Here is an 8,444-nt window from a genome sequence, read left to right as displayed (position 1 = left end):
TCAGGTGCGACTTGTCGCACCAGATAGTTAAAGAAACTTTTAGGTGCGACAAAGTCGCACCTGATTGTTTTAAATTTTAAGCGGGCCAATTCTCCCCCTTCTTTTTTCATTCAGTTATGACGTAGCTTTCGTAATTAATTTTTTTTTAATATTATCCGATGCGACTAGTCGCACCTGATAAGTTATCGGGTGGTGCGACTTGTCGCACCAGAAAGATCCATCGGATGTGATAAAGTCGCACATGTAATTTAGGTTTTTGTATAAAGCCAAATCTTATGCACTTCGTCTTCCCCACTTCGTAGACGTTTAAAAAAAAAGCTCTCTCTCTCTCTCTCTCTCTCTCTCTCTCTCTCTCTCTCTCTTTTTCTCTGCCTCACTGAGCCACGACCTCCGCGCGCTTCTCCACCGGATTTTCTCTCTCTCTCTCTCTCACTGAAATTGAATCTCGGTTTTTAAACTCCGAATCTCTCTCTCTCTCTCTCTCTCTCACTCTCTCTCTCTGCCTCACAGACACATCCCGAGCCCCTCCGAACCTCGCATGGCGCTCAGCCCCTTGGCCTCGAGCCCTTCCGACCACAGCTCCGGCGCTGCCCCTCCGAACCTCTGCCGAGCCTTGTTCCCGCGGCCTTCCAATAGCCGGAGCCTGTCCTGTTCGGCCGAGCCCAGTTCCTCTCCGACGCAGGGCCGCTATCCCTGTCTCTGGCGTGACCTTCCTTCTCCGAGAGTCCCGGCCAGGTTAGTAATGAAGATTAGAGTTTCGATAGAAATGAAGATTGAAGTGGAAGTAACCTCGGAAGAGATCATCAAACCGTCGTCCGAAACACCTGACCATCTTCGCCGCTACACACTCTCTTATCTCGACCAAATATCTCCCAAAATGTACAGTCCTCTAATCTTTTTCTACGAGTTGAAAAACGACCGAGCCGACGAGCCTGGGATCAGCGAGATATCGAACCAAATAAAGAAGGCCCTCTCTGACGCCCTAGCCTTATATTACCCGCTCGCCAGCCGTGTCAGAAACGACCGGTTCGTCGACTGCAATGACGAGGGAATCTTCTTCTCCGAGGCCCGAGTCGTGAGCCCTCACGAGCTCTCCGAGGTAATAAAAAACCCTAACCCTAGCGAGCTCTCGAAGTTCCTTCCGTTCGAAGTCAACAAGATGAACGAGTTCGCCGCCCGGAATCCGACTCAACATGTTCTCCAGCGGAGGCGTGGCGGTCGGAATCTGCGTCTCCCATCAACTCGGCGATGGTCTCTCTCTCATCAGCTTCATCAAGTCCTTGGCGCCAGTTTTCGCGTCGGCGGAGCTCTTCCCTCCTCGGGACGAGCTGGTTCTGGACCCCACCAGATCGCTGAATTTTTTTTTATTTTGAGTATCAGGTGCGACTTGTCGCACCAGATAGTTAAAGAAACTTTTAGGTGCGACAAAGTCGCACCTGATTGTTTTAAATTTTAAGCGGGCCAATTCTCCCCCTTCTTTTTTCATTCAGTTATGACGTAGCTTTCATAATTAATTTTTTTTTAATATTATCCGATGCCACCTGATAAGTTATCGGGTGGTGCGACTTGTCGCACCGGAAAGATCCATCGGATGTGATAAAGTCGCACATGTAATTTAGGTTTTTGTATAAAGCCAAATCTTCTGCACTTCGTCTTCCCCACTTCGTAGACGTTTTAAAAAAAAAAGCTCTCTCTCTCTCTCTCTCTCTCTCTCTCTCTCTCTCTCTCTCTCTTTTTCTCTGCCTCACTGAGCCACAACCTCTGCGCGCTTCTCCACCGGATTTTCTCTCTCTATCTCTCTCTCACTGAAATTGAATCTCGGTTTTTAAACTCCGAATCTCTCTCTCTCTCTCTCTCTCTCTCACAGACACGTCCCGATCCCCTCCGTACCTCGCCTGGCGCTCAGCCCCTTGGCCTCGAGCCCTTCCGACCACAGCTCCGGCGCTGCCCCTCCGAACCTCTGCCGAGCCTTGTTCCCGCGGCCTTCCAATGGCCGGAGCCTGCCCTGTTCGGCCGAGCCCAGTTCCTCTCCGACGCAGGGCCGCTATCCCTGCCTCTGGCGTGACCTTCCTTCTCCGAGAGTCCCGGCCAGGTTAGTAATTTTTTTTTCTGTTTAAGTATTATTAGTTTATATATTGTATGTAAATATACATCGTATAGATTTTATTGTATATTGTATATGTGTAATTAGTATATTGTCTATTGTATGTTTAGTTTATATTTGTTAGGTATTAATTTGTATATGGTGTTAAGTAATTTTAATTAGATTAAGTTTATATGTGTTAGGAATTAATTTGTATATGTGTAGCTTAATTAGTATTAATTTGATAATTTTACATGTTTAGTAATTTTGTTAAGTTTAATAATTCCATTAGTTTAGGTTAAAAGTTTAAATTGATTGTAACTTAATTAGTATTAATATGATATCTTCAATTGTTTAATAATGTGATTAGTTTAGGTTAAAATTAAGTTTTCATTGTTTTTTGACATGTTTAGATATAGTTTGTGATATAGTATAGGTTAGTGTTTAGTTTAAATTTGTTTTGTTTTAATTAGTTTTGATTTATTGTAATTTATCAATTAGGAATTGTAATTAGTCTAATAATTACATGAATAGGTTGTTTAGTTTAAAATTATTTAATGAAATTAAAATTGTAATTGTAACATGCTACTTTGAAATTGATTAGTAATTGTAATTGATAATGTCACATGTTTAATAATTTGATTAGTTTAGGTTAAAACTAAGTTTTATTTGTGTTTTGTGACATGTTTTGATGTTTTGTGACATGTTTAGTATAAAATGAAGTTTAGGTTAAAATTAAGTTAATGAATTTGTGATTAGTTTTAGTTGATTTAACATGAAATGAAATTGTAACTTTAAATATTACACATTTTAGTCTTCAAATATTTTGTGAAGATTCTTTTTCATTTGAAAATATTACATACAAAATATTATATAAAAAATATTACATACAAAATAGCTCAAATTTATAAAATATTATACATTAATAGCACAAATTTATAAAATATTATATATATATATATACAATTTTCTATTAAAAAAGATTATATACATAATGTATTTTATTTATATATGTTTAAAAATTGAAAAATATATGTATGTATTACATGTATATATTTTAAATATATTTTGCCACATTTTTTCCGTTCGGTTTTTCATCGGGTTGTCGTTTTTCCATGGAAAACGGCATTTGAAAACTGCAAATCGAATACCATTTTCCACATTTTTTCCGTTCGATTTTCCATCGACTTGTCGATTTTCCGTAAATCAGGAAGCTCGGAACGGTAACGAAAATGACATTTTTTTCCTTGCCTAGAACTACTAATTTTTCAATGAACAATTATTAATTTTAACAAAGGTCGGATCTCGCTATCTACAAATGTGGTTTCTTGGGTCACTCAGCCAACTACTTTTTTTTTTTTGTATTTTATGTCAGTGATTTAAAAAGTATTTTATGTTCAGTCTTCAGACAAACAGTCAAAACAACATAGGCGGAGTTAACAATGCAAGAAACCGTTTCTTTCAGGCTTCAGACCAACTCCACCCGAACGTCATTCCCACTGAATGGCGTCAGGGTGGAGTTCAACCATACCCTATATCCCACGCCAAAATGGCGTGGGTGTTTAATTGATTTTAGTGTTGCGTCAAATATGGCGCAACACTATTCACTACACTAATTTTTTTTAGCCCTTGTAAAGTTTATAATTTATACATTAGCACTTATTTATAAAATTATATCATATTTATCCTTAAATTATTCATATTTTATATTTTAAATTTATTTTCAAATACAACATTGACATTTAGAGTTTGAGAAAAACTAAAATGACATTAATAAATATTAAGTTTAGTTTATGTTAATTTGTATTTTGATTTATTTTATGGAGTAATATTTTAGTATTAAATAATGAATAAGTTGTATAATTGGAAGATATGAAATAAATACGAGAGTATGGAAATAAAAAAAGAAAGTTGAATATAAAATTAATATTTCAATTCGGGGTAGATAAGAGTTGAAACTGGTGTAATCGGGTGGACGGTGTTGGTCTCAGACTTCGTAGTCTCCGAAGCAAATCTCCGAACGAAACTCGCTCTGATCTTTCTTCTCTGCGTGTGTTTCCAAAGCTACGATCTCTTCTCTATAGCCATGGAAATCTCGCTCGGATCTCGAACCGCCACAATTTCTTGCGTCTTCGGTTTTTCTTCCTCCGATACTCGGTCCTTCGAGCGCCGGAGATCTCTGATATCGCCGCCGAAGGCTGTGGCTCCCCGCGCAAAGTGCTCTCTCCAGCCACGCCCGGAGGCGAAACGTTTCGCGGTGGACGTTGGCGAGAGGAAAAAAACGGCATCGATCGAGGAGCCGAAGGTGGCTACGAGGTCGATGAGTGGGATTTTTGATGAGATAGAGAAGCTTGTTTCGGGGAAGAGATACGAAGAAGCACTCGAGCTTTTCAGGGTTTTGGAGATCGCTGGCTGTAATGGAATCCGGACCAGTACTCTCGATTCACTGGTATGGGCTTGCATCGGATTGAACTCCGCTAGAGAAGTGAAAAATCTCTCTGAATTCGTTTCCAGGACTGGCCTTGAATTGGATTTGCACATGAGGAAGAAGTTTCTTTATATGCACGTGAGGTGCGGGATGATGAAAGAGGCACGCAAACTGTTTGACGAATTGCCCGAGTGGGACTTGGTCTCATCCACCATGATGATCGCGGGCCTCGTGGATTCGAGGCACTTTGCCAAGGCGATCAGTTTGTTCCTCGTGATCCACGAGAAATTCTCCGAGATCGGAGCCCACACATTCACCACCGTGATCCGAGCCTGCTCGGGCCTCGGAATCGTGACGATCGGACGGCAGATTCACTCCTGCGCGGTCAAGTCCAACGTGGTGGCCAACGCCTTCGTGGCCTGCGCTCTGATCAACATGTACAGCAAGTGCAACTCCATTAAAGAAGCTCGGCTCGTGTTCTCCAGGCTGGCGGAGAAGACAACGGTGGCTTGGACCTCGATCATCGCAGCGAACGCGCGCCACGAACACACCGAGGAAGCCCTGAGTTTGTACTACGAGATGAGAGACTCGGGCGTTAAAATCAACCAATTCACGTTCTCCGTAGTCATCAAGATCTGCTCGAGGCTCGCCTCGCTGGCGCACGCCAAGCAAGCCCACGCCGACCTCGTGAGCCACGGCTACGGATTCAACCTCATCGCCAACACCGCGCTCGTTGACTTCTACGGAAAGTGGGGCAGCGCCGAGGACGCCCGCAACGTGTTCGACAAAATGCCGTTCAAGGACGTGATCACGTGGAACGCAATGATCGCCGCGTACGGCAACCACGGGCTCGGGAGTGAGGCCATCGAGCTCTTCGAGAGGATGACGAGGGAGAACAACCGGAAGATCATCCCCGACCACGTCACGTTCTTCGCGGTCCTCTCGGCTTGTTCCTACTCGGGCCTCTTCGATCAAGGCTGGGCGATCTTCGAGTCGATGAGCAGAGACCACAATGTCAAGCCTCAGGCGATGCACTACGCGTGCATGATCGAGCTGCTCGGGAGAGAAGGCTGGTTGGAAGAAGCCCACGAGATGATACTGAAAGCCCCCTTCAAGCCCACGGTCAAGATGTGGGCCGCGCTTCTCACTGCTTGCCGGGTCCACGGGGATTTGGAGCTCGGGAGAATCGCCGCCGAGAAGATCTACGGAATGGAGCCGGAATTGCTCAACAGCTATCTAGTCCTCTTGAACATATACAAGGCCACAGGAAAGGCAAAGGAAGCTTCTTCCGTGCTTCGGACCCTGAAAAGGAAGGGTCTGAGGATTTTCCCGGCATGCACTTGGATAGAGGTGAAGAAACAGGCTCACGTGTTTCGGTCTGGAGACAAGACCCATGCGGAAACCGAAAAAATCTACCGGAAACTCGAGGAACTGACGGCTGAGATCACAGAGCTCGGGTACGTCCCCGAGCGAGACTCTGTGCTCGACGAACGCGAAGAACGGTCGTCGCACCAGAGCGAGAAACTCGCGATCTCGTTCGGGATCATCAGTACTTCCGACGGGACGCCGCTGCAGATCGTGCAGGGCCATCGGGTCAGCGGCGATTGCCACTCCGCGATCAAGTTGATCGCTTTGGTCGCCGGGAGAGAAATCGTTCTCAGGGGCGCTATTAGGTTTCACCATTTCAAAGATGGAGGTTGTTCTTGTGGAGATTATTGGTAATTTCTTTCAACAATTATACTACACCTTGTTTCATTTTACTTATATTCTTCAGTTAGTATCATAAAGATGGGAATTGCTCTTGTGGAGATTATTGGTGACTTTCTTGTCTTTCTTTTTCAAGTACACAACTTTAATGTTAAGATTGTCCATTTAATCATAGCTCAATAGTAAATAAAAATTGGCCTACTCTTGTTATTCAGTTGTGAGTAATTTTTATTTATTCTTTTATTGAGAGGTGATTTGAGACTTGCATGTAATCATCCTCATCGGCTTCAACGTTGTTTAGATCGTCTTTGCTGAGCACATTTCCTCTCTTTTCTTGCCTCGCTTTCCACTTTTCCACTGTCTTTCCATTCCTCATTGGACTCATTGCCATAACCTTCTCTCTCTCCTTCAAATTCCTTACCAGCAACTACACATTCCAATCACAGCTTCAAATTCCTTACCAGCAACTACACATTCCAATCACAGCAACGCAATTAATTGAATGTCTAGATATATATATATATATATTTCTGATATCGATTAGGAAATCCAATTACCACTTCCTCCAACAGAGAAAGCGTGAACATTGGGCTGCCATTGCCGATTACTGTTATTATTGTTATGGTTGTCTCCACCGTCCTGTAAAATAAATAATTATTTATAATTGCCCTGAAAATGTCTTCAAATAGATCTTCTGGAAAATAAATTTTTTTTTTTGCCGAGTCGTTGGCAAGAGGATTCTGATCTGAGTGATCAAGCTGAACATGATAATAATAACTTAGGTCATCGAATTGGTAGTTCAATTTTATTTTTATTTTTTTTTTCATTTTGTGCTATTTATGAGAACTTTTTGACCATGTTAAACAAAATAGATTGATCATTGACCTTATAAAAAAAAACAGTGTGCTATGTAAAACAAAAAAATAAAACTAATAAATTATCACTAATGGTACAACTCTTTTTGGATATTTGAAGAGTGACCTAATTAATATTAATGTCGATATTTGGGGAGTGCGTATAAAATCTAATCTAAAATTGGATATATAAAAAAAAAAAAAATTACACATTCTGTAATAAATATTTTTTACTTATTGAAGATTTATATAAATGGTAGAATTTTGAGGGGGAACGAATCCTAATAATTTGAGTAATATTTATATGGATAACTTTTAAAATTGGCTTATACATAGTAAATTGTTTTTCTAAGGTGAATGCAGATTGCAAAATATGAGGTTGAGGGACATCGAATGTAAAATTTATCGGACCTTTCTATTAAAAGAACATTATTACTTTATGTTTAGGGGAAAAAATCATATTTATCCTCTAAGTTGTGCATCTATTTGTGTGTCTTTTGAGCATACTATTTATTACTTAAGTCTCCCTAAAAATAGTTATTTAGTAACTCAAATACATCATTTCGGTTAGGTCAGAGATCTCTCGGTTTCACTTCATATATCTTTTTTCTTCTTCTGCTTTTTGACCGGCGGTTTCTGTTTGGTTGTTTCGTATGATATATTTTTCGAAGATTTTACATTGCTGATTCAGTATTTGGATCAGAAATGTGACACGTGGTTGAGCTTGAGGTTTCTAATCCAGCAATGGAAAACAACAAAATAATAAGTACGTGAAGCCACAAAATTAGTGGTTTGTGAATAAATTCCAGTAATTAATTAAATACATGAAACGAAAAAAAAGCTTGCTTCAGTTAGTTATTGTATATATCGAAGGATGTGTTTTCTAGGAACTGATAAGAGTAAACACGAATGTGTTTTTTGACTTAGATTTTTTAAATTTATTTTTAGAAAGGCTCTTTCTTTTTGTTAACAGATTCTTATCGGTATAAAAGTGAGAAGCTAGAGCTGATTGAGCCATTAGTAAGCTTTAGATTTGGGAAGCACTACCGTGGGACAAAAATCTGGGCTTGTTATGTAGATGGGATAAAGTAGTTGTAAATGGTTTGACTAGGAAAAAAAAAAGAACTCTTATATTTGACTACCAGGCATGGTATACCTCTTTTTACCACCCACCGGTGGTCTTGTACTTTGGGAGCGGAATTTGGTTGGACTCGATAAGCTTAATATCTTCGACGACGAGCTCATAGTGCACCTTAACCTCATCGGCAGTTTTCCCGCCAACGGCTCTTGCAACCTTGACCCAACGGTCAGGGGTTTCCTTGTCGAACAAGGCAAGAACACGCTCGAAGGCCTTGTTTTGCTTGTCGATCCA

General features: G+C 41.0%; 1 pseudogene; it reads left to right on the top strand.

The window, feature by feature from the left end:
* Nucleotides 1-538: 538 nt before the first annotated feature.
* On the top strand, nucleotides 539-6,413 carry LOC149387466 (pentatricopeptide repeat-containing protein At5g50390, chloroplastic pseudogene; annotated as a pseudogene).
* Nucleotides 6,414-8,444: the final 2,031 nt, after the last annotated feature.

Source organism: Urtica dioica, chromosome 8, assembly GCF_054948205.1.
Source record: "Urtica dioica subsp. dioica isolate 48M chromosome 8, U.dioica_male_clone48M_v1_H2, whole genome shotgun sequence".
NCBI classification, from domain to species: Eukaryota; Viridiplantae; Streptophyta; class Magnoliopsida; order Rosales; family Urticaceae; genus Urtica; species Urtica dioica.
The sequence above is the reverse complement of the archived record's forward strand: the minus strand, read 5'-3'. Positions and strand labels throughout refer to the sequence as shown.